We start from the raw sequence: 26,177 nt of genomic DNA on the forward strand, positions 1-26,177 counted from the left end.
CTAATATTCGTTTCGATCAGACGAAACTGCTAAGGAGTCCATCTTAGGAAATGTGGAAAATTCTCCTGGAGATGGCAAAAAGCTTTCCTGAATGCGGTCAATACTTGATGCCAAGGATAATTCTAAGATGAGACTACAACAGAGGCACAAAGATATCGCCAACTGTATTTATTTACTTTTCTCTTATTCGATGGTGATAAAGATGAGCCCTCATGGGTAACAAGTTGGCATAATCACTGTTCTCCCTACATCTGGTGAAAAAGATCTGAGTTCGAATCCCGTTAGTGACGTAAGGAATTTTTATCGGCCTTTTTCACAACACAGCTGATTTAGTCGGTCTCAGGAGAGGGCAGCATGTTTTTTTTTTTTTTTTTTTTATCCAGAAAACAGCAAATCAACCACAGAACACATGGTTACAGACATATTATGTATGCACAATATGAACTAAGTCGCTGTTGCACCTAAAACTGTACAACAACCAACTTTGATATTTATGCGCATTTTAATTTCTACTTTATATACACTGGTGTGCAAAACTTAAGGACCAACACTATTTCTAAAGGTTACAACCACAAAATTTTTACTTAAGGTACCCTTTACTGACGAGAGTAGATTCAATCTCAGCAGCGTTTCTAGACGTCAGCTAATCTGGCGACAGGTTGGCACACGGTATCACCCCGCAAACATCACTGAAAGGGATCGATATGGCTGTCGAGGTGTTCTCGTCTGGGTGGCGTTATCTTGGATGGACATACACAACTTGAGATACTGGAAGGCGGTGTAATCGGTGCACGCTACTGTACTGAGGTAATCCTTTCCCATGTGCGTCTGTTCTGAAGTGCCATTGGCCTCGAGTGCGTGTTTATGGATGATAACGCGCCACACTCCATCTCACTGCAGCTGTGTATATGCTTTTGAAAAGTGAGAACATTGTTCGTATGGATTGGCCTGCCCGTAGCACAATCTAAATCCCATCGAACACATATGGGACGCTCTGGGGAGTTCACCAGCTGAAGACGGCGCTGACAGAGGAATGGACGATGTTACCGCAAGAACTTATCAACAACATTGTTCTAAGTATGGACGGGTGGAGCAAAGCCTGCATCGACATTAGGGGTGGCCATATCTCCTACTGAGGACGACATCTTCCCTTTGTTCCATCTTTGATAGTGATGCATCTGTATCATGGCAGCCAGTGCTATGTTGCCATTTTTGAATAAAGTCCCTCTGTACCGTTTTGTTTCCGTTGTTGTTTCCTTCATCATTTCTGTACCTCACGAGGTTCCTTTAGTATGATTTTTTCATATCCAGGCCACTCCTATGAGAAGCTACAGGTGAAAACCTGACTGGTCTTAAATTTTGCACACCAGTGTATAAAGAGAGTTATAACAAGTATTTTTCTTATTTTTCACAGCTCAGTTTGTAGCGAATTTTCACTCTATTATTAAAAAGTACGAATAGAAGAAATCAAAGAAAATTTATTTAAAAAGTAACAAAGAAACGTTTCTTCCTGCCGAAGGTGAATCTATCGATTTCTAAATAATATTTACGAACAAAATTTCGGTATCAAGCATTTCGTGGTATGGCTCTCTACCGCTTCATAAGTGATCGCTGCCACTGAATTTTGTGGCTATCAAAATTCAGTTTAACAAGTGCGCTCAAAGGACAACATTTCAGTAATTTTTACATTTGTCGATGGCTACAGGAGAAGAAAGAAAAAAAAAAAAAAAAAAAAGTAATATAAATAAACTGTATCGTAACTAGATAGACTGTATCATAGACAGAACGAATCGTGAAACAGAAAGATTACAGATTACCATTTCTGAAAGTAGCAGGCGTGAATAATCGAAGTCAATATGCATTAGGGTTTATAGTCATTAGGCGCCTCCGTAGCCAGGTGGGCAGGAACAGCATTGCGTAGCACTGCATTAAGTGAAATATGTCAACTGTCATCCCTCTCTGTCTTAATATATACCGATTCGCTCAGTGCTATCTGAACCATACAGGATATACAACATTCCCACCATTCCCTTCTACAAGAAATTCGCTTTCTTATCTACCGATGTCAAAAAAAAAAAAAAAAACACTCTGAAATTTGCTGGATTCCAGGTCATTCTGGAATAGAAGGCAATGAAAAAGCAGACAGTGTAGCCAAGTCAGCATCAGAACTATCAAACGAAACAATGATAGTACCATACATTGGTTTCAGACCTATTATTATTAGAGCAAGTGAAGATGAATGGACTGAAATATGGAGAAATCAAACTAATAATAACTCCAAGAAATAAAACCGAATTCAGAAATATGGAAATCAAGCATCAGAAAAAGTCGCAAAGAAGAGGTAATGCTTGCGAGATTACGAATTGGCCACACTCACCTTACGCATTATCATCTACTGGCTAATGAGAATCCCCCTCTCTGTTTTCAATGCTAAGTTCAGCTTAGTGTCAAACACATCCTATTAGTATGCCCGCGTTTAAGAAATTCCAGACTACTTTGCTTCCAAAGTCTATGTAATAACCAGAATCCACCTACCCTACAACAGATATTAGATAATTCTGCAAATCTAGAGTAACTGTTTAATTTCATTCGGAAAATTTAATTTGACAAACGAATCTGAAAATAGTCACAAAAAAAAAAAAAAAAAAAAAACCTGGAAAGGCACATCTTGGCCTTGATGCCCTTGTATCTTAAAACCCTTAATCAACAACAACAACAACAGTGCGTAGCAGACGCTTCTTGATTAGACCGGGGTTCGAGCCCGTGCCCACCAAATACGGAGGATGCGGAAAGATAGGGAATGACCACCGCATATCCCCGGAGCAATATGGCCTTAGTTGCTAATGCTCCTAAAAACCAAATAGCAATAATAAATAATAATTATAGTCATTATGAAGATATATTTGAATTATAACATGACTTTGACAATGGCCACCTTCGTGAAATTTAAGCTTTGTAATAACTCAAATTTTCAAGGTGGTAGTTTGTAGGACATACACCAGAGGTTTTACGATTGATCTCTTATCTGATTAATTGTAAAAATCCAGCATCATCATTTGACTGGTTTACCCCTGGGAGACCTTGCAAGTATTTAAAATGTGGTTGTATAGTACTCCAGTTTCTTTTCGTTTTCGCTGTTCTTGATTGTGACAAGTGGTTGTATTCGATGTTTACTTTTCTCTGATTCCACATCTCTTCTTCGCTTATCGGCTCTTTTCATCTTACTGAGTGGACACGAAGTAAATGCATCTATTATGTAAATCTCTATTGGCTATTATACTTTGAGTTTACTGGCAATAGGATAAAAGAGAATAAAACCTTTGAATTTCTTCTTGATGCTCTAGGATAGTGATCCTTCTTCAGTTTAGACGCTCCCTTTCCATTGGCGTCCTTTAGGACCTTATTTTACGCGCGTGCTCGACCTCTGTTTTGTCCTGTATTATGCAATCAATATACACAAAGTGCGCATGCGACGACAGGGCGCCCACGCTCTCATACTTCACCGCAAGATGGGAAATGCGTTGGTGGGAGATGTACGGCACCTCCGCTGTTCTGGGCGGCAGTGCCGCAGAACAACCCTTCATTCCCGAGGCGTGCTCTCTGTGCTCCAACTTGTCTTAAAGCAGGAATAACGAGAAGATAGAAGGATAGGGGCAGCGATGAAACAGGTAAGTGGCACTTGTGTTCGCCAATCACAAGAATACTAGTGGTGGGTAATCCGTCTGTGGTGATCGAAAAAGTGAAAGAACGAGAAAGGGATAAGTTGTAAGGGGGGTACTAAAACTTCGGCCCTGCAGGTGTCGTCTTTGATATATTTGTCTCACTTGTTGACTATCATCAAGATAAGGAATTGGGATATTTTATTTATTTATTCCTAATGCACGTGATTGTCACAAACCATAGATCACTCTTGGTTGAGCTCTCAATTAAACAGAGATGAAGCTAAATAAGGCAAAAATGTTCCTCTGGAAAGAGTTTCGCTGTTTCAAACATTCGTAAGTCTGTTCAATCTTTATTTCAAAACTACAATAAGCGGCATGCATTTTTTCCATTTCTTTGAGCGAGAAATTTAATTTAAATCCGGAACATAACGAACTGTAACCAAATCTGGTTATCGAAAAGCTCTCATTGGGATTATATTAAAGCACATTAATCAATTATTCCAATCGTGATTGATTATTTTATTGTATCAAGCCTTGATAAGCCCACATCTCGAATATTTTCTCCCTTTTCAGGAAGGATGTGAGCCAGCTGAAAAAAGTACAATGAAATGTAACAATATTAGTTATTCTCATAAAGAAATATTGCTACAGACAGAGAGATTCCAGTTTGGTAAGGTTGCAAAGTATCTAGAGCAGGCGTCTGCGTATCTTTTTTTTCTATAGGCTGGACATAGGATATTCGTAGTCTTTTATCCAAAAGATAACTGTCGGAATAAATTACTGCCTAATCTTGTAGAAATGGGGAACAGGGCTGTCTTTACACCAGTGGTGTCTAATCTTTTCTCGTACAGGGTCCATATTCAAAGTTAGATTTGTTTCGCGGGCCACACTAAGTGATTCGAGAAAAATTAGTGTGTTAAAATTTCCATATCTTGTTACATGTAAAAATCTTGTTACAGTATTATGACTGATGATATATTCTTAGAATTGACAATGCTGCTTGAGGTGACGGAAGAGATTGTTCATTTGCTGATGATATCATTAGGAACATTTTATTTTCACGAACTAATCCAACAGTGTATACTTTTCCTGGTCTGGACATAATAAAAATAAAAGCGACGTACTCAACAACCATTTTCAGGATGAAAATGTAGTCATCAAAGACGAGGATGAAAGAGCTTTTTTATCCTCGTCTTTGATGATTCGAACACAACAAAGTTTTCCGCTGTTGTCATTTGCTGAGTGGCCTTCTTTAAACTTTGAAAAATCATTGAGAAGTCTTCCAATTATTAACAACAACTTTCGAAGAAAGCGTTTGTAACATTTCTTTAGTTTTTTTTTTTTTTAGCACTTTTCCCTAATTCTAAACAAAGTTTTATGCAGTGCTACTTAGTAAAATCGCTCATTTTAAAATACGAATAAGCACATAAAACGCTTTCTGTTCAACACGTTCTAATTCTGATTGACTGCAGATAAATAGGCATTACTGCTCATGCATTGCTATTTCTAGATGATCCATCGAACACAGTTTGCGACAAATCGAAACGTGTCTTCTCAGTCTTCAACCCATAGAGGGTACTAAGTATTATAGGTTCTAATACCTTTCGTGTTTGGGATTTCCATGTAATAAAAATAAACCCACCGCTACTTTTTCGATCAAACCCTTTCATAGAACAGAAAAACAAGAGACATAATGTTTAGTTCTTCGTCTGCATTGTTCATTAAGGGTGGAGGCCATAACAATATAAATAAAATAAACAAATACATAAATAATTCTGATTATACTCCGGGAAGATCACACGGTCAGAGGAGATCACAATGTTCACAGGAGTTCATATGACAAACCGCCTCCAAACTGAAACACATAGCTATAATACCGTACAATTAGATCGACATCTGTGCTGTTACAGAAAGTGCAACCTCTTATATTTTTATTCATTATATTTTTCTTATATCCATTGTATCCAACAGGATCTTTCCTTGAATAGTTACTGTACATCAAAATTAATTTCATCCAGAATTTTCTTGTGCTAATACAAAAAAAAAAAAAAAAGGTGAAGCTATTGCATTAAATGTTGACATATCCCCATTAACAGAAAACAACCTACCTGCAGAACTGGGTAGAATCAGTTATTCCTATGTTAGCTGATGCATCCAACGAGAAGGCAGTAACGCCCACTATTGATGCATTTCTTTGGAACGGAGTTTGGTTTGGTTTTTTATGGCGCATGGGCGACTAAGGCCATGATGCGCCAAGTCCATAGAAGAGCGGAGTGAAAGCTATTTATTATAAGATATACTGCTACAAGAACTTCGAATATCATTTCAAATGACATTAAATGTTCTCTTAAGAAATACTGACTACAACACAAAGTTGGTTTCCGCAATAACTCTAATATTAACTTTGGCCAGGTTCAAAGTAAGGGGGAAAAAATGGAATTTATGGTCACACTACACTGCACGGCTTTCTTCCAATAGGCCTATAAGATTTAACTCGTTTTGAAATTTATGGCGACACTGCATTCAGTTGTGGCCTTCTTCCAGTAGGCACAGAATAGCTGAAAAGACGGCTCAAATCCAACTCTGTATCTTTTCTTGCAAATTCAAGAAATTGTTAAACCATCCGACAAATTATTTTTACCTTCAAAAATTGGCGCGTATCATCGCATTTCTTCGTTTTTCTCACGGTAATATGAGTTATATTATTCATAATGCTTGAAGATCAACTATCTGTAATTATGGATGGTACTTCATCGACTCCGTTTACTGTCCCACAAAGTGTTCCTCAAGGTCACCTATGGGTCTGCTTTTGTTCATTGTTTACGTTAGCGATCTGTCTAGTGTATTTCACTCAGCTAATGTTGAGTGCATCTTTATGCAGATGATCTTTAGTAGGAGAATAGATAACTTCAGAAAGTTATCTATTCTCCTACTGAGAGTGATGTCCTCCAATCCCTTCTCGATTCCTTCTCACTCTGGCTCACAAAAATAACGTTTCTAAGAACGTTTAAATAAAAGTTCAAGTCTGTTATGGTAAATGTCTAGTTAAGTTTTTGTAGTATTTTTAACTTGCTTATTATTATTACTGTATATATCTACATGTCTTATAACCAAGGCAATTTAATGTAACTTTAAGACGCAGCACCATCAAACATCAGAGTCACGAGCCACCACTGCTTTGTAATGTTCTAAAAAATAATTCTGAAGTTGTTGAAGAATGTGCTGCATCAGATACAACTAAATTTATATTATGCACTACACACGGAACACAAAAAGTTCTATTTTCTTGTACTCTATTTATCCCCCAAAAATTTCCAATATTTTGTTCAAATAATTTTTCATTGCTTCCTCTCAGTGCCAAATTTCGTGAAGCTAAAATTTTAATTATCCCGATTACTCGCTCCAAAATCATTCTCCAGTATTTTTATTTTTTTATTTTTTATTTCTGTATCAAATTTTTATTTACAACATCCATAATTTTATTGAATTTTAGCCGGAGCTCTAATTCCTTCCACTGTTGCATGCATATTTTATGACTTTGAGAGTTCTCATGCGAGCTTAAACCATCTTGTGAATGACGCCAAGAATGGAACCCAGTAGTTTTAAAGCGAAAAAATAATTTGCAGCAAAAGCAGAAAATGGCGTCCTTTTTTCCCCGAGTATATCAACCAAGTCCTTTCAAGCTTTTCGCCATTTTTTAAGGTCCAGAAACGATGCTCAGTTGAAAACTGTCGGTGATAAGCATCAATGGGTTACCATTTTGATGAAAGCGAATAGTTTTAAATGTGAATCTGCATTGTTGTGGGATTTTGTTGCATTAAAATTAGGTTTAAATAATAAAAATAGGCCAAAATTACTTTCTTCTTTTAACATCTGATTATTAAATAAATAAATTTATTGCAATATAAATAAGCCAATATTGAATTTTTATATATATTTTTTGTACACTTAAAATATTATATTAAGAAATAATCATTTTTTTTTTATATTTAAAAAAATAAAATATCATCGGAATTTGGGCCCCTTACATTTCCGGGTCCCGGGCGACCACCTGCACTGGTGAAAGGCACGACGATTTCGAAAGTAAAAATTTAATGAATTTGATTTGAATTTCAAGTGTATGAGAAAGATATTCTTCTTGTGGGTGCCAAATGATATCACAATAATCGAAAACAGGAAGTACATCAGCTGCTAAGAGAAGAATTATAACATTGTCAACCTTAAAAGATGAGAAAGAATGCTTAATTAAATCAAAAATTTTGGAAGTCTGAGACATTATGAGATCGATGTTAAGAGGGATGAAGAACAGATCACGTAAGACACTTAAATCTTTTAACAGCATTATTCTAGTGGAAGCATCATGATTTTTTAAAAACAAAATCCATTCTTCGGTTTTTATTTGTTGAAAATAGATTAATAACTTTTTCATTCAAATTTGGTGCACTGTTGACCAAGCTTTTTGCTATTGAAAGCATTGCTTGAGCATTTAGCCTTTCCTGATTCATAGTGCTCCTTAAAAATGTTTTTACTCTTTTTAATGTCGAATGGCAGCGTTCGGGCTCTGAAGTAGTCGTCGGAATGGTCAAAAGAACTTTTATGAGTTTTGTAAGTTCACCGAGAACTGGAGCTAGATTATTTTCTGAGAGAAATTTCAGCAAGTCAGTTAATTTGCTATAATTGTATAGATCGTGTCCGCTATAGAAAACTTATAGTAAAAACTTTTTGTAATTCCGTAAAAAGTTTTTCTCTTTCAATCATGGGATATGCCTCAGTGGTCTCCTGTACCTCTTCTATGGGCATTTTCGTAGGGAAAATAACAAAGTTCTCCATGTTAAACAATTTAGCAGCAATTAATTGCTCTGTAAAAGAATATAATTAATAAATAAATTTTCTGTTTATACTCTGGGACGACCAAACGATCAGAGGAGTTCACAAAAAATACCGCATTTAGCAGCCACGGTCTTTGACCCCGGTCAATCAAGGCATGTGTACGTATGCACCCGCGCGCTTGACCACTCGGCTACGGCGGCCTCTTCAACACAAATTGTGTACGGATAAAGTTATAGATATTTGAACTGAGTTGGAAGTACCATCAGAGTTACCTGAAGTGCTAGTTTCCCTCATCAGATGAATGCTCTACTGATCCAACCAATGTTTGAAACAGAATTTTTTAATATAATGATCGATGTGGCTATCGTTAGCTTACAAAAAAGATTTGATCACATGAATCGAATATTCTCGGCTTTTCATCTTATTCGGAAATCAGAAAACTAACTTCATGAATTTATTTGAAATGCCAAAGAAACGAAATGTCAACACTTTGAAGGAATTTTAATGGCGAAGACGGGAGCAGCGACATCGATGTCAAAGAGTTAACGTCAAAAAATCCAATCTTTGCAGCATGTTTCAAAATGAAAAAATTTTGGTTGCTTAGAATTATTGACATTTATTCAAGAAAAAACTAAGTTGAATTACAAATATACCAACATCACCATTTCTCTTCGGATATTATTAACATTGCCAATTACGGTCGCGTCTGGAAAGGGGAATTTTTTAAAAATCAAAATGATTAAAACATATATTTACGAGCAACTTGGCCAAGAAATAATTAAGATTGGCCATTATGCCAGTAGATACTAAAAGATATAAAAACATCAGACGTTATAGACAATTTTATATCAAGTAAATATCATAAGGTAACGATGTGAAAACTTTATAGAAATAATGTACAGGGTGGCCATAATTAAAGTATCCCTATTCAGAGCTCTCTGTAGCTCTAAGTAATAAGCGGAATGCCACCAAAATTAGTAAGTAAACTATTCACGGCATGGGGAGATGGATCCCATGAAAAAAAAAAAAAAAAAAAAAAAAAAGATTAATTCCAAAATCTGCCAATAGGGGATGATATGGCGCTGTACAAGAGGAAAGACATGACAAAGTACCAACAAATAAATAAGACAAACCTTAATGAAATTACAAAATTTGATTTGTGCTCTATGCAAAAAAAACCGGAAAGAAACTGAATTGCACTGAATTTTTAAATCTAAACTAAAAAAATAAGACACCTAAGAGAGCAGAAAATGCATAAATCTGAGTTAATTTTCCCATCAGCAAAGGCACAACGCAAACATCGCAAGCATATTCTGTAAGTTCTCACTCTACCTGATCGCGCTTTAATTGCAAAGTTCTTCTACGTTACTGGATGCAATGCAGTAGCCGCTCTTCATGAATTTAGACGCTGTAAGAACTTACGTCAAGGTCCTTTTTCAGCTGTGGCAGTTAGAAGGATGATTAACAAATTTGAGGAAACTGGGTCCTTTGTTGTTAAACCTGGAAGAGGAAGAAGCCTTTTTTTACCTCAGGTAGCAGAGGAAGTTGCAACGGCTATCATCGACCGATCCATTTAGAGCTACGGGGAGAAGCGAGGCAATCGGATACCCCATATTCCACTGTGTAGAAATTCTTCGGAAATTAATCCACTACTATCGTTGCAAGATCAGTCGCTAGCAGCAGCTTCAAAGAGATGATCCTGAAAAATGAATGGCATTTGCTCTAACGTTTTTAGCCAGAATGGACGATGCCTGGCCATGGAACATTCTTTGGGGAGATGAGGCCCATTTTTATCGCAATGGGACTGTCAACACTCAAAACTGCCAAATATGGGCTTCAGAAGCACCGCATGCTATTTAGCAAATCCCATTGCACTCGCTGAAAATCACCGTCTGGTTTGATGTGATTTCAAATTTCATGCTAGGGCCATAGTTTTTCAAGGAATTGCACCCAGCAGGAACAACCACCTGTTCCGTAGCAGCACAAAGATATCATCACATGCTGAGCAGTTTCATTATTCTTCAATTGCAGCAAAGAGGATGCCTGGATGAGACAATTTTTATGCAGGATGGGGCTCCTCCTCCTCATATCGCACGACCAGTACCGCAGCTTCTCCAGCATCACTTTACTGCAGAAAGAGTCCTTAGTCGTTTGTTTCCCATTGCATGGCCACCACGTTCGCCTGACCTTACACCGTTTGATTTTTGGCTGTGGGGGTCACCTCAAGGTCGAATGTCTATCAAGGAAGTGTCCCTAACCTGGCTGTCTTAAATGACAATATAAGGCAGCATGTGTGGAACATTATTCCAGAGATGTTTGCATTCTGCAGCCGAGCACACTGTGCATCGAATGCAATTTCTGGTCCAGAATAATGGTAATCTCATTGAAAACCAACTTCACCATCAGCGACATCATCGACCATCAGGAGTAAACTCTCAGTGAGTTCGGAGCTGTGAAACCATTTCATCTGGCAGTTTAGTTCAGTTTCTTTCTGTTCTTTTGCAAAGTCTGCGCGTGTAGCACAGTGGTATCGTCACCGTCCTCCCCACACCGGGTGGAAAAGGCCCGGGTTCGAATCCCGTCGATGACGCGAGGAACTTTAATTGGCTTTTTTCACTCCGTGGCTGAGTTAGTCGGTCTCAGGCGTAGATAGCAAGGTTTTTCTCCCCAGTAACTGGGATTTTTTCGTCCAGCAAAACAGGCAAATCGACCATAGAACATACGCAATTTACAGACACAAATACGGGTTAATGTATTTAATTACGGGCAACCCTAAAATAATAATAATTTAATAATAATTTTGTTCTTTTGCAAAGAGCACGAATAAATTTGTAATTTCATTAAGGTTTCTCTTAGTTTTTTTTTTTTGTTTGTACTTTGCCATGTCTTTCCTCTTGTACAGCTCTATATTATGCCCTATCGGCAGATTTTGGAACTATATATTTTTTTCACGGGGGGGGGGGAGATTCTTCTCCCCATACCTTGAATTGTTTACTTACTACTAATTTTGGTGGCATTCCGCTTATTATTTAGAGCTCTGAATATGGATACTTTAATTATGGCTTTAATTATTAAAGTATCCATATTCAGAGAGCTCTGAATATGGATACTTTAATTATGGCCATCCTGTACTAGTCGTTAAAGTTTAAATAAATAATTATGATTTGAATAATTTTTGGATATTTCCTTTATTTTTCAATTACGAATTCCACCTTAAATTTTTGCGAGGGTAGGGCCTAGATGAATATTCCGCCCTGGGCCGAGATAAGTCTCTGTACGGCACTGCCTTTCGTCAATGAAACTATGAAGCACTTCGCTATCGTTTCAGTTTCATCCCTGTTCACTCCAAACGACAGTTCCATAGGTGGGTCGCTTTTTGTTTACAATATCATAAATTCTCTTATTGAATCGCCGTCTCTTCTTTTCACTATACCCGCTTGATTTCTCACCATATTTGTCTCTGCCTGTCCGTCGTTCGTACTCTCTATTTCGTTTATTTAAAGTAATAAATAATTACCACATTAATTATATGCTTAACCCATCTATAAGAAATTACTTTTTACTCTGTTTCATTAATCCTATTTTGTATTAATTTTTATGGATTATATTTTAATTCACAGATTTTACACCAAGCTTTATTTATTTAAATAAATAAAAAGGAGAGAGTAACAGAAAAAAAAACAAAAAAAAAAAAAACCGATTTAAAATATTCTCTTTATTAGATAAACTAAAACATCTTTTAAAGGTATATGCTTATTTTATTTCTAGTAAAATTTAAAATTTCAAAAATTAATCGCTATATTTTTATTGTATTTGTTTATTTTGAAACCTTTAGGTTAGAATATACATATATATTATAGAATATAACAATATTATGCTTCTCATCCCCCACTGCTTAAAATGAGATCTTCATGATTTTATGATGAGTAACATAGTTGAAGGCAGAGGGCATTGATGAAAGCAGAAGACTATTTTTTTTGCTTGTGAACTTATGTTGTCGCTGTTCAAAATGGCTCATTTCTGTTTATCTTAAATTTAATAAGATCAGTAATGATATTTTCTTGTATACGTGTAGAACTTTATATTATTTTTATGGATTCGAAAAGAAAATAAAAAGGTAAGCTTCTATTTTTTTATGGTAATACATTAATATATGTGAAATAATGCGATATAAAATTCGTGAGTGTTTGTGGAAGTTTTTAGTATACTATATAGAATAATAAAAACAGTTAATTCATGAAGTTCTTATGCTTTCGAAATTGGATTTATCTTTATCGTTTCAGGTTGGTCCCTATTCGCTCCAGACAGTTCGTCTTTTTTGATTACACTATCATAAATTCTATTATTTATTCTCCTCTTTTCTGGAACTAATACCTTTCACTATACTCTGCTTGAATTCTTGCCATACCTTTTTATTTTACTTGAATATATTTGAATTTTACCGGAATTCTCATCATACTTTTTTTTTTTTTTTTTTACGCAAAATAGTATGCCGTTTACAGTTCTAGTTATTCATATTCAGACAGCACACACGCATCGCTGGCCTTAGCAGCCCTTGTGCCATTAAACAACAAACCAACAACACGCATCGCACCACACAATGTTCAAAACATGCCGTTGTTTGACAGATTATCAGATATTTTTATCGAAAAAAAAAAAGGTTGCGCTTTGCAGGAGACGAAAATTTTCGATGAAAATAGCCTTGCGGTGTTTTCGGTAACAGAAATACCATTTTGCGGGTTTATTTTTAATTGGCAAGTACTTACAATTAATGAATAAAAAATTAGATTTAATAAATAATAATAAAAAAAAACTTGTAAAACACAAGTTTAACAACAAGTGCAGATAAAGGAACCAATTAAATTTAGCAACCTCTCTCTCTCTCTCTCTCAATATACACACATATACGTATGTGTGTATTACGTATTTAATTACATTAATTTTAATTTACAATTAAATTTACATTTAATTAGCTCAAATCACCGAAATAGAGGAAAAATAAAATAGGCGGCTTAAGGTCACTCATGCGGCTTCCCACTCCATGTCATGGAAGAGAAGTGAGTGTCACACTTGAGCTCTGCTATAATTCTAACATGCCAGTGAATGTCAAAAAAAAAAATAAATAAAATAAAATAAAAATTAAATAAAATACGTAATAAATAAATATAAATAAATTAAATTAAAAAAATAAATAATTAAAAATATTTTCGCCCTCTGTTGTTGGAGGATTTTCAAGTATATTTTAGCCATGATATCACATAATGAAGAAACCCATTAACCATATAAAAATATCATTAAAAATTGTGTTAGTTATGCGCTTTTAATATCCTTTGATCTGGATATAGTGCACAATACGGATGCTAAACTTTTACTAACTACATTTCAGATTAATCGAGCAGCTACTTGCCTGTTTTCTGTCCTTAGTTTAAAAAACTTTTCTGCCAGAACTAAGTGTAGCAGACACATTTTGAAATCTGTATCTACAAATTGCGTCTAAACAACTTAATTGTACATGTAAGTACAGTACAGTATTTACTTCAATATACAAGTATAGTAAGTTTTAGTTAATGTTATGTTAAACCCCTCCTTTCTTTGGGGTGCACCTGTGATGTCTATCCTGCTTCAAATGTTCAATCGGTTAGGAAAAAAAACCCGAGCCCTCTAAAATGGAGGGTTTTAATGACCCCTGATTGCAGCAGCAGATCGTGTTGTGTTTTGTAATGGAAAGATCACTTAGTGTCTTTCCACCCCGCAAAAATCCATTTTCTTTGTTTATTTACCCTGGCGTGTTTCAAGTTGCTGAGAGAGAGAATGCGACATACAAATAACACATAAAACATTTATTAGAAACAAAAAAAAAGGTTGTGTATATGATATACTTTCATTCAGTATTAATACAATGAATAAAGCATGCATCGCTTCCAAGTACAACCGTATACCAACAACAGGACATAGTTAAAGTTATAAGATCCAATGGCCTATGTTATACTGGAGTTTGTTTCATTCTCGTTCGGGCTTCTTTGGACGATACAGCTGTGTTGCGGGACTGGTTCCCTTCCTTGTGTACTTGTTCCCAAGCGTAACAACAGTATACTCATGTGACTGCCTAGTGGATTTTTATATTAGGACAATGGTCTCGAGCCCTAAAAGTTCTATTCATACGTCGTAGGGAATAGAACCCACGGCAACTGACCAGCGTTGTGTTATTCACCACAAAACTCTTTCAATTATAGTCGGATCTTGAGTGCCGCAATGCAAGTTCTTTTTTTCTAACATCTACTTTCTGATCATCGTGTGAATGGAGAACAGGTCTGAGGCAGATATTATTTAAACAAAACAGAGTTTAATACTGAATCATACTATAGAAATTGTACAAACATGATTAATAAACACTAAAGCTCTAATGGCAGTGACAGGTAAATAATACATTATCTAGCTACACCAATTTAAGACTAATTACATGCAAAAAGTTTGATTTTAACATGGGTTTTTAATAGGGTAATTGATTGGCTCTTTGTGTGGATGGCTCATCTCTAGCACGAACTGGCATGTGACATACTGGTTACTGTCAGAGAAACATAATGGGTGTCAATACTAAAAGTCGTGCTATTTAAGATAGCACTCATAAGATATGTTTTAACTTGTTATACATCGTATTATCTATAGTGAATTATGATAGACGACAATACTAAGTGTTGCGCTATTTAAGATAGCAGCATTAGGATATTCTGTAACTTAACAATACTAACATAATAATCATGTCATTGAGGAGTAAGGTTTACACCTAATAAAAGGGAGTCATTATGACTTACCAAAAAGGATGAAACGTTCTACGGGGTGCAGAACTCGGCAAGGGGATTCCGTGCTTCTCAGTCTTCATTCGGGTTCTGCTATTCTCACTCACACTTTCTGTATCTTCTCGTGCTGTCCGTCAAACTTCCAAAATAAAAATCTCCCTTTCCTGTCCTACTTCATTGACTATTTTACCCCTTATCATTTGAACTTCTACTGATCTGGTGTTTGAAAAGGGATGGGGGGAAGGTAATCTGCGACGCTTTAGCGACAAACAGCATGAAGTAGTTTCTCCAAGAGCGAGCGGTGCTCTTATTTTTGGACTCCCGAACTCAACTTCTTCGAAAGCGACTGTTATCTCGAGTTAAGACAACAATGACCAGAGGAATTTGTAACCGTGAAAGCCGCTAAGTTCGGATAAAGAGTCAACACTACCGACTTTTGGAACGTTCTTATTGTCGAAGAACTGATAGCGGTTTGTCGTGTTAGTTTAGTATTTATATTTTCTGTTGAAATGACCAAAACAATTCTTTAGCAAAAGGGGCACAATAAAGGGGGGGGTAGAATGTATGAGGGAATATCTGCAAATTAAAAAGTAAAATGTGGGCATTTTACACCCCTTGTTACTACCGCTGAGAATTTCAGTCGGGGTATAAACTAGGACTGAAATTCTCGACTTCCTTACTGAGTTTTGACCTTTTGTCGAGGGGGGGTAAACATAAACATTCCTCCTCTTGCAGTGTGTAAAGAAACTTAATCACTAACATATTATATGGACAATAAAATAAAATACATGGCACAAAACAAAACGAAGCGTACAGTGCTTTGTCTCCTGTCCCGTCCCAGACCATTTACTCATTGTCCGGAGGTCATTGTCCGCACTCATCTGTTGAGGAATCCTCTTCACAACACTAAAGTCCGTGCTTCTTCTGGTTAGTGGTTCCATGGTTTATATAAGTGAGCACCTTGAAGCACAATGGGAAACAGATCTGGACTTCCAGGCTGAGGTTGTCAGGCCATATTAGAAGAAATGTCCTTCCACTGTCCGTGACTTGGCGAAGTTATCCTTCGGCCGGCTGGAGAGACACAAAGGGAGCATTTCCCTTCAAGGATGTTCTGGGCACTGCTTCAGTTCGTAGTCCTCACTTGGCTCGCAGGCACGACATAAAACATAAATAATCAGTATTTGTAGAGGACAAATACTAAATTAGTATTTGTCCTCTACCACAAACACAAAGAATCTGAAGTTAATTAGCAAGTACACTATAATTGGATACATGTAGCTAGACATCACAATAATATATACATGCATTAGTAACTAAATTGGATCATTGTGACATACATAAAAGAAATATCATATATGTAAAGTTGACTAGAATACTTAAGTTCGGTCTATAATATATATATATTTATTAATTTTTTGAATATTGTAGACCTTAGTAACATCCTCACAAAGAAATGAATGGAATTATAATCTCTTCTGTTTCCAGCTTCATGTCTTTCTCCCTATGTTTGGCCATATCTTCCTTGGCTGTTAACACATGGCCTGGAGGTAAGCCATTTTCCACTATTCAGTTCCGAGGAAGAGCTTTTCTTGCCTTTACTAGACCGAAGAATTCCATCCACTGGGTGCAAAGGTTCGCTGTGCGGACTGCACAGTGGTCGGCTGGGTGGTTCCAGCGGCAATGAAAGGGATTGTCTCTTGCATCAGGACAGGAGAAGACTTTAGCATCTACTACGGTCCAGAAGGGAAGGGCTTCTTCCAGGCTTCGTGCCTTTCTCTCTCCTATAGTTATAATCGTTGGGTATGGCTTTGTAAGAAGGCTTAATCATGATCCGAGACACAAAAGCTCCTGCCCTTGGGGTTGATGCAATACACTGATGGTCCCAACTTACTAGGGCAATCTCCTCTACCTTGAGCACACTTTCTTGATTCCTGGCGAAGAGGAAATCGATGACGATCCACCTCAAAAAAGGAGGAAGTGATCTGAGGGAGCGTGTCGTTGGTGTCCGGGGAAGGGCAGGTGTGCTCCAGGTCGGGTGGAAAGGGCATTCCACCGTCCCAAGTCGACACTTAGAAACCTGCACTTCGCCTTTCCAATTTAGGAAACTTCTAGTGTCAGAGTTTGCATAGTGGCGGGGAAAACGCATTTCTGGGGCTGCTTCGAGTTTTCTCCTCACGGGTTGAGTCCGCCTTACTTTCTGTTTCTGCCCTTGCCGGAAAAGCTGCTGTGGGGTTGAAACCAGCTCTGTCATGGAGGACTTCTGACAGGGACTAATGGGTTGACTAGGTGCCAAGGTCTCCGCTTCTGTGGGGATCACTCTCTGTATCCAACATAAAGGTGCTAGGAGGAAGGTCAGCATTCTAGCGGTGAGGCCTAGCACAGATTTGTGAAACATCACCATCGTGACTACGGGCAAAGAGGGAGGATAAACAAAACTAGTTAGTGAAGAAATACTTTTATTTACTCATGCTTTTCCTTCCAGGCAAAAGATTCACTCCACTTATACATCTTTTCCTCCTCATACTTTTGAATCACAGGTGAGGGGGGTATCTGGTGCCATTTACACTTCTCATTTACACCTCTCATTCATTCTTCCTGTTCTCACTCACAACCTCAAATGTGACTTTCTCGATTTCCTTATATTCCTTTTCGAAAACGAATCACTCAATTTATTTACAAAACAAAAACATGCCATGCATGGAAAAATAACAAGTTTTCCATAAAGAAAAATAATTAGAAACCATTCTCTTATTTTGGAAATAGCCCCTGATTTTCCCAATTAGCACGTTTTATTTATCAGCAGTCTGGATTTTTGAAGGCACGAACATGACAACAATACTTCAGCAGTCTTGTTCCATCTTTTTTTTTCCATTATAGTTGATATTAACTGTGTTTGTTCTATATTGACCTTCTTACATTCACACGATATCAATCACTCCCTTAATTCATACTTGATGGAGTTCTCATTAGTAGGTAAACTTTATTCGAAAAAATTGTTTATGGAACTAGAATTCTGATTTATATTGTTTTGAGGATTTCTTTCCACAGTGAAGGTTTTTTTTTTTTTACTATATAATATCGGTGTAAATACACCATAGTTAACCCATACATTTGAGCTACGATTGTAGCGTAGAAGGCATCGTTTTAATTGTATCTCATAATGTGGTTGCCTTCACAACAAGATAGCTACTATTGAATTACTTTAAATAAATAACGCTTCTCTAGTAGAGAAGACTACTGTTATTTATTTTCAGCGTACCACCACCCAGACGATCGTTTCGAAGCTTTTTGGCTTCGTCATCAGTGGGCGGGTAGGTAATACAATAAGCCATCTCAGTTGCGAAGTTATATCCACATTATTAGAGATGCCAGAAGGGTGTGGTGGTAATGTATTTGGAAAATTAAATGCACTAGGCATAATCCTTATGGGTTTTGATAATTAACTATATAATATCGGTGTAAATACACCATAGTTAACCCATAGATTTCAGCTACGATTGTAGCGTAGAAGGCATCGTTTTAATTGTATCTCATTTTTTTTTATATACATAGCATGAGAAGATGGACCCCCAAGTCTAGATCTTGAAATTCAGGTGTTACCTCCTTTTCACTTAATCTTTTCTTCAGGAAAACAACAAAACACGTAGTAACTGGGTGGAACCAGCCGTTCCCAGGACAATTGTTTCACCTTGTCCCCAAAAAGAAAGAACCAAATATGATTTTTTTTCTCACTCTGGATCCAATCTCTTGAACTTAAATTTTAGTTATGCAACGAGAGAGAGAAAACAAAAAGGGACTAGGGGCTTACCGGCCATGCCCTAGACTAAATGTGCCCTTCCTCTCTGCATTTAATCCTGCATAATTTTATAAACTCAAGATATGTTTGTGCAAAAAAGTAATAATGCCTGTTCAATAAAAATATTTCATCACTGGTCATATTTGATCAGAAGTTCTAGTACTATCTCCTTTTACTTCCTTTTTTTTTTGGATTCCTGAAAATAACTCTTGCTTTTACATGAAGTCTGTGCATTTATTCTAAATTAAATTCTCACTCACTCATTCCTTCTCTCTCATTCCTCATTCTCCCCTTCCATATAAAAAAACTCATAACATTTGCTCTTCACATCTGCGCTTCTGGTTCTCGATATTCTTTGTCCCTTTCATCTCATGCATCATTATGAAGGAGATATATGTAAATGTGTAAGTCTCCCTTTTTTTTAAATCTTAACTGATTATGAAAACCTGATACAAATTTTGAAATCGAACATTCTGTGTACACAATTGCTTGCCAAAGTGCTCATTTTGATTGTATCTGTAATTATAGCTTGTCTTTCCTTGCAAATGATATGTTACACTATGCTCACTTCAGTCTCTGCAGGCGTCTCTCAGAATACCTGCCAAATCAAAACCGCTGTTATTGCTTGGTCAGAGGTATCTTTCAGCAAGTGGTCGACCCAACATCCACTGAATCGTTCTTTCTATCCCATCTGGTGGCTTGCCTTGGTTTGTGTTTCCTTGGGTTTCGTTACTCTGATCTGAGGTGACACCTCCTTCTGCCTCAGCTATATTGCCGGAAATATCGTCCATTGCTTCTGCTCTTCCCACTGAAGCTGTCTCTGACACTGGTTCCTCAACTTGCGACTGGAGCGTCACAACTGACTCTGGTGGACATGAGTTACTCGGTCGCGACTACGCAAATTATATCTGTGGGTCTGGGTAGGTATTTGCACAGCTCTTTCTGGTCTTTCTGACTGATCTGTCCTTGATTGGCCCTCCTGATTTCTTGGTGGGCGATTTTTTGACACGGGCAATCTTACAGCAGTTCTAGCTGGATATGTCGCAGGCCTGGAGTCTATTGGTGGGATAAAATCACATTCTTCCACTGATGTCTCTTTGGGCACTGATGCTGTGCTTGTTTGGTCTGGTGATTCACTACCCTCTGATTCCTCTGACTCCTCTATTCTCAGTTCGGGAAACACTTTCCTATCAACTACTTTTGTCAAACTGTCCACATGCACAATTTGTTTATCTTTTGGGATATACAGGTGCTGTATTTCATAATTCACTAATGAAGTCTGACTGATCACACAGTAAGGACCTGTGCTCAAACGAGCCAATTTCTTTGTAGTACCCACTTTTATCTTGGGGGTAAAAAGATAAACGAGGCTTCCTACTTGGATATTCTTGTCTACTGCAACTGATGCTCTGCAATCTTCTTGCTTCTGCACTCCCTCTTCCAAATGTTGGGAAACGAACTCATAGGATCTGCGAAGACGTGCACACATCTCTTCTGAATAATTTTCCAAAGACGCATATAAGTTTCTCTCCTTGGAATGCCATAAGTCAGAAGGCAGCACCAAATCTCTGCCACATATTAAAAAGTTGGGCGATTCCTGTGTGGAACTATGAGTTGCGGCATGGTACACAGCAATTGCTAGGGGGACCATGACATCCCAGTCAGATTGAGTCTTGTTCACTACATGTGACAAAATATTTGCCAAGATGCAGTTCAAACGTTCAACCTTAGCATTGCACTGGGGGTGAATAGAAGAAGTGTGAAGCTGATGAATATCTAGTCTCTCACATACCTGTCGCAACAACAAAGACATGAAGTTAGTACCCTGATTTGTCAGGATGTATTTGGGAATTCCATGTCTAGTGATCACATTGTTAATGAAAGCTGTGGCCACTTCATCAGCCTTCTGAGTATGAAGTGGAATCACTTCAGCATAGCGGGTGAAATTATCCACTGCTATCAGTAGATATTTATGTCCTCTCAAAGTCATTGGAAGAGGTCCTAAAATGTCTAGGGACACTCGAACCCAAGGTGAGTTCTCAATAGGAACCCTCATCAGGGCTGCTTTAGCCTTAGGGTTATATTCTCTGCGCTCCATACAAGATGGAAAAGACTATATAATTCTTGACATTGCTCTAAACACCTATCCAAAAGAATTTTTTTCTAACTTTCTCCACGTTTTCTGTAATGCGAAATGACCTCCGCTGAGAACATTATCATGACATGACTTTAACACTTCTGTTTTCAAGCTGGCTGGGACCACTAACTGTTCACATGGCTCTGAGCTTGTAGCCGCAGGGTCAGGTAGAGTGTAGTGATACAGTATCCTATCCTCACTCAGATAGAAGGAATCGGGGATTTTAGTTGTTGCCTGGACATGTGTTTTTGTAATGAGTGACTCCTAGAACGTTAGTTCAACTCCGCCTCGTTTTTTTTTTTTTTTTTGATTTGGTAGTTGGTGCATCGGCTTCTGTGGCCATATTGCACCTCCCAAGGTTTTTGCAGTACTTTGATCCAAGCCCGAGGCGAGAATCGAACCCGCGACCTTTGGGTTGCCGGGCAGGTACTTTACCCACTCAGCTAGCCCGGTCGGCTCTCTGCCTTGTATCTCTGTGAAGATCAGTATCACTACAAATGGGCCAGATATGTGTGTGACGCGGTTTGTGTGTATTATGTGTGGCCACTTGGCTACCCAGAAGCATCAGTCACCTGGACAGATGATTCTGGGTACTCGTCCACACCACGGGAAGGTGGGCCAGTCTCAGCTAAACACGTACTGTCTCAATATGAGACTCTGATCCACTTGATATTGCCAAAAGGTGGGCCAGATTCCTCTAGGGGCCCACTCCAGAGGAGAGAAAAAAAAAAAAAAAAAAAAAATATATATATATATATATATATATATAAATATATATATTTCTATTTAGATTTTCCCGTGGTGCAAAAGAAAGAAAAAAAGAGAAATAAATAAAAAAAAAAAAAGAAAAAGATGTCACTGTAAAATGTGGAACAAAAAAAAAATAAAAAATAAAATAAATAAATAAATAAAAAAAAAAATAATAAAATCATAAATCAAATAAATAAATATATAAAAAAATATATATATATAAAATAAAAGAAAAATAAAAATAAAAAAGGGGGGAAGAGAGAGAGAGAGATGGTGTTTTCCTTCCTGAACACAGGCCGCAGAAACAAGCTCCACAGCCCATGTAGCAGGATGGGGGGGGAATACATGGTTGGTTTCAGTTCACTGCTGGGTCATCGATGTTTGCCACTGGGGGCCTGTTAATCCTTCGTCTGTGCTTAAAGACTTCAGCTGAGTAAGTTTGCAGTGCAGGTAGGTTGCTAGGTTCTGTAGGAAGAGCTCTAAATGCCCGCCAGAGATCTGTGTACAGGTGACAAGGTTGTCTCAGGTCAGCATACGTAATGCACTCGAACAGTACATGCCACCAGTTCTCTTTGGCTCCACAATGGCTGAGATCTATTGGGTGGAGACCCAGATGGTGTAATTTTTCATTCATGGATCCGTGTCCGGTAATTAGGTATGATGTTTCTAGTGAAGGGGTGAACCAAGACTGTACAGATTTAGTAGCAGTGTAGGTTACATCAGGTAGGAATCTTTTTGTGACAATGCCCCATGTTGAATTATGCCATCGAGTTTGCCAAATGTTGAAGAGCTCGTAGCAATACGTCATCTCAGTCTTGGGGTCAGCATCCAGATTAACCTCAATGTCGAGGATCCTTGTTGGGATATTTCTCGTAATTCGGAAACACAACCCTCGGAAGATGACATGTAGATCGAGCGGAAGTGCTCCCGCAATGACCTGAATGGCAGGAGTGGAGACTGTTCTACACACTCGGCAGATTGCCATTAACATTGACCTCTGGATGGTTCCAAGCTTGTCTCGCATCTTTACAAGAGTTACCTGGAACCAGGCTCCGGCTGGTTCCATCTTGTAGCAACATACTCTAACGTGCTAATCAGGGTGATGGGTTTTTAGATGAAGAAGGTAGCTCAATGGTTGGTGGTCTGTTATCAATGTGAAACTGGAGGCAATTAAGAATGGTCTGAATTGTGATACTGCAAAGACTATTGCCAAAGCTTCTTTTTCTGTGGTACTATTCATAGTCTCTGCTTTCTTTAGTAGCCTGGAGTTCACCGAGGAATTCATCGAGGATATAGGTCCAGAGAAGCGGGCCAAGAATCTACCCCTGGGAACATCCTCGGTAGAGTTTCCTCTTCATTTGGCAGTAAAGTGCCTGGCTTCTGTTTGTTAGGTAGTTTTTTATGCAGTTATAGAGGTTGTTTGGGAGTTGCACTTGTCACAGTTGGCCTAGGATGCTTGGCCACTAAAGAGCGTCGAACGTCCTAGCGAAGTTGGTTGAGATAACTAGGAGGTATTTCTTGTCACAATTGTTGGTTATGTTGATGAGATTTTGCAATGCGTCGACAGTTGATCTTCCTGGCTTGAAGCCATATTGATTCAGAGCAGGCAGCTGTACAGCATTGTAGTGGATGTCTATTCTTTGATGGAGTAGATGTTCAAACACCTTACTCATCACCGAGAGTAGGGCGATGGGCCTATACGAGTCAGGAAATTCTTGAGGTTTAGAAGGATTCTTCTGTATTAGGCCATCTGCCAGTCTGATGGGAACCACCCCATTTGTAGGTACTGGTTGTATAGGTTTAGGAGGTTTGGGGTTTATTCTACTTTTTTCACGATTTCCGGTTCCTTTGAGTCAAGTCCGGGGGTTTTCGTGTTTCTTATCTTGTTGACTGCAAGATGCAAGTCACATGGTGAAAGGGTCCTCCGTCCTGGTAGAGTGGTAGTTCTCATTGGCTAGGCAGATCTGTTGTTCGTCAGGTTTTGTTCATCAAGCTGTTTGAATAAGGTGTTGAGGATGTTACTTAGTCACTCCTTGTGGTGGTCATCAGCCCTTATAGGGTTCGTGTTGACTGTGTTACCTCGCCTCTGGGGAGCTTGTTTGTTGTCACTTTATAAACAACTCCCCAAGGGTCAGAGTTTCCTATTGTTGAGACCAGGTGCTTCTAGGACTGCTTTTTACGTTGCCTGATCATTACTGTGTAGTCATTCCTGTCTCACAGTATTGTTTATTTATTTTTCAGTTGATTGTAAGATACAATCACCCCTTGTATGGCGTGCAAGCCAGAGGGATATATTTACAATGCAGAGGATAAATTTACAAAAATATTTAGTTTGGCAAAAACGGAAATATGTATATTAATATAAAAATTTTGTTATTCATTTCTGGATGTCTTCGTAGAGGAGCATTCGCAACACTAAAATTTATTAACTTTGTACTCGAATGTCGTGATGACAGCATAACTGAGTACTAAAAGACTATGGGTTCCAGCTAGTTGAGTTGCAAATCAGTTGTTTGTTGGTAGATAGTCTTTCTGTGAGCTTTATTGGAGCACAGTTCTTCACAGTTATCCTGAAACAGGTTTAGGGTTTCTATGGTATTTAGTGAGAACATCTTGTTTAAACTTTTCAAGGAGTTTAGATTAGAGCAAAGTGGCTTAATTAGCAGGCTACACGATTTGCCTCTGACTTCGTGGGTGCGAGATGACGCCTGTAAGTACTGGCGCATCGTATCTTCCTGTTGATAGCTTGGCCAGTATACGAAATTTGTCCGAATGGCAAACATTCACGGTGTCCACTCCATATTTGCATACAAAATGCCTCTGGAGACAGTGAAGGGGAATTGGAAAATCTTGTTTAGCCACCTGAGTATTTAATATTCTATGTTTAGGAAGGTTTTAATGTATGTTTCAGCAGCTGAGGACCAGATGACTGAAGGGTATAAGGCAACTAGGGCAATGCACCTAACAATGTATTCCTTCACCAGTTGAGCATTTTGAACATCCGCTAATTCTTGTCTTGAGTGCCAGATGGCGGCTAGTGTTTTCTTCCTGGTGGTAGTGAAATGCTCGGTGAAGGATAAATTGTTGTCCCAGGTAATTCACAGGTCTTTCTGATTATCGAATTTTTGGATGGGTTGGCCATTTAATAGAATGGTGATGTTATGTATTTTATGCTTTCTGGAGAAGGGCATCTGGGCAGTTTTAAGAGGATTAATTTCAAACCCAATCGAGGCAAGGAAGTTGGCCAGATTAGTTAACTGCTGTGTGGCTTGTAGAGTAACGTTATGCTCGCTGTCATTACTGCTGGATGGGAAGAATATTTTTAGGTCGTCCGCATAGGTTAGGATGTTATTGCCGGTTAAGAGGAAAGGATCGAGGGCTGTGGCGAATAAAGTTGCAAAGAGCACCCCTCCTTGGGGAACTCCTCTATTTATTGTGTAATTTGATGCTAAAATCTTCATGCTTTACTATTATGATCCTCTCCGGAAGTAAATCTCACAGTAGCGTAAGTTTCCTGTAACAACAGTGCGATTCCAGGAAGTGGAAGAAGGGTTGAATTGGTATCCTATCATAAGCGGCTTTGATGTCCAGGAATAGGATATCTGGCTTTTACTCTTAAGGGCGGTTTGGATACTGCAACTTGTCTCTAGGAGGTTAGTTTGTTTGTTATTTGGTTTTCAGGAGCATTAGCAACTAAGGCCATATTGCTCCGGGGATATGTGGTGGTCATTCCCTGACCTTTCCACATCCTCCGTATTTGGTGGTCACAGGCTCGAACCCCAGTCTAATCAAGAAGCGTGTGCTATGCACTGCTGCTCCTGCCCACCTGGTTATGGAGGCGCCCAGGAGGTTAGTAATAATAGACCTGTTTTCATCGACTGAGTGAAGATAGGATGGACGATGGCCAAAACATTGATTATTTATTTGTTTGATTATGTATTTCTCAAAAATTTTTAATAGTTGCATCCTATGGAGATAGGTCTGTAGTCTTTCCAGGTTTTTGGTATTGGTTTTGTGTAGTACGTGTTCCAGGTATTAGGGACAGTGGCTGTTTCAGTGATTCTATTGAAAGTATGTGATAGTAAGTCCACCAAGTAAGGGCTACATATCTTAATAATGAAAAGAGGGAATTTGTCTGGGCCTGTGGTGCACTTGCTTAGTAGGCCCGTGATGACCGCTGCTATTTCTCTTCTCGAGATGGATAG

The 26,177-nt window shown here is 38.2% G+C and overlaps 1 protein-coding gene across 2 annotated transcripts in view; it reads left to right on the forward strand.

Annotated features, from left to right (window-relative positions):
* The first annotated feature begins 3,602 nt into the window (after nt 1-3,602).
* The window catches only part of LOC150085588 (neurensin-1-like), a 215,983-nt gene continuing 193,408 nt past the window's right edge, over nt 3,603-26,177 (forward strand). The window contains exon 1 of one of the 2 annotated variants that reach the window (XM_090374130.1): nt 3,603-3,668. The gene's annotated coding sequence lies outside the window, so the exon portion shown is untranslated. Of the gene's footprint in view, nt 3,669-3,916; nt 3,996-26,177 lie in introns of those variants that run through there. The other variant, XM_090374131.1, reaches the window with a different exon arrangement.

Source organism: Mastigoproctus giganteus, chromosome 5 (genome assembly GCF_048544385.1).
Source record: "Mastigoproctus giganteus isolate SK-2022 chromosome 5, ASM4854438v1, whole genome shotgun sequence".
In the NCBI taxonomy this organism is placed as follows: Eukaryota; Metazoa; Arthropoda; class Arachnida; order Uropygi; family Thelyphonidae; genus Mastigoproctus; species Mastigoproctus giganteus.